Below are 646 nucleotides of genomic sequence, written 5' to 3' on the forward strand. Positions count from 1 at the left end.
TTTGACAGAAAACGTCACTGAAACGTCTCCGTCTCCACGTGCAGCAGCTAAAACGGTTAGAAAATATATTTACATGCTACATGCAGCTGACAGGAAATGAGTTGAGTCTTAATCTGCATCAAGGCTCGTATTCACCTAAACACTGATGAAGCAGTGTTGTTTTTATTAACTTATATATATCAATACATAAAACCTACACAGGTGAACTCTCAGCTCAGTGATTCACTTGATACATACGTGTGTGTGTGTGTGTGTGTGTGTGTGTGTGTGTGTGTGTGTGTGTGTGTGTGTTACTCACGTCCTGGTTGTACTCCAGGAAGACGTGGAAGTTGAGGTCTTTCCTGAGGACAGGATGAGCCGCCACGCGACACAGGAAGACCTCATGCATGGCGACGGTCTTCTTGAAGATGGCCAGGTATTCTCTGAGTGCAGACACACGGCGGTCAGAGTGAGGACAGTGGATTAACTGATCATAACTGACCGGTTGGTTAGTTAGTTAGTTAGTTAGTGCTGACTCACGCCTCCAGCTCCTGCTTCATCTTAGTGAACTCCTCCTTGGTCATGGATCCTTCTCCCTCCCCCAGCTTCTGCAGCTTCTCTCTGGACGCGTCAAAGTCTGGTCTGGGGGGGGCGGGGGGGATCTACA

General features: G+C 48.0%; 1 long non-coding RNA gene across 1 annotated transcript; it reads right to left on the reverse strand.

The window, feature by feature from the left end:
• Positions 1-290: 290 nt before the first annotated feature.
• On the reverse strand, positions 291-640 carry LOC147819915 (uncharacterized). Its single transcript, XR_015438666.1, has 2 exons — positions 520-640; positions 291-422 (listed from the first exon to the last, which is right to left on the reverse strand). It is a non-coding gene; the product is annotated as an uncharacterized LOC147819915 (long non-coding RNA).
• Between the last annotated feature and the right edge of the window lie 6 nt (positions 641-646).

Source organism: Seriola lalandi, unplaced genomic scaffold (assembly GCF_002814215.2).
Source record: "Seriola lalandi dorsalis isolate HSWRI2012SDOR001 ecotype SW California unplaced genomic scaffold, Sedor1 jcf7180002021782, whole genome shotgun sequence".
NCBI classification, from domain to species: Eukaryota; Metazoa; Chordata; class Actinopteri; order Carangiformes; family Carangidae; genus Seriola; species Seriola lalandi.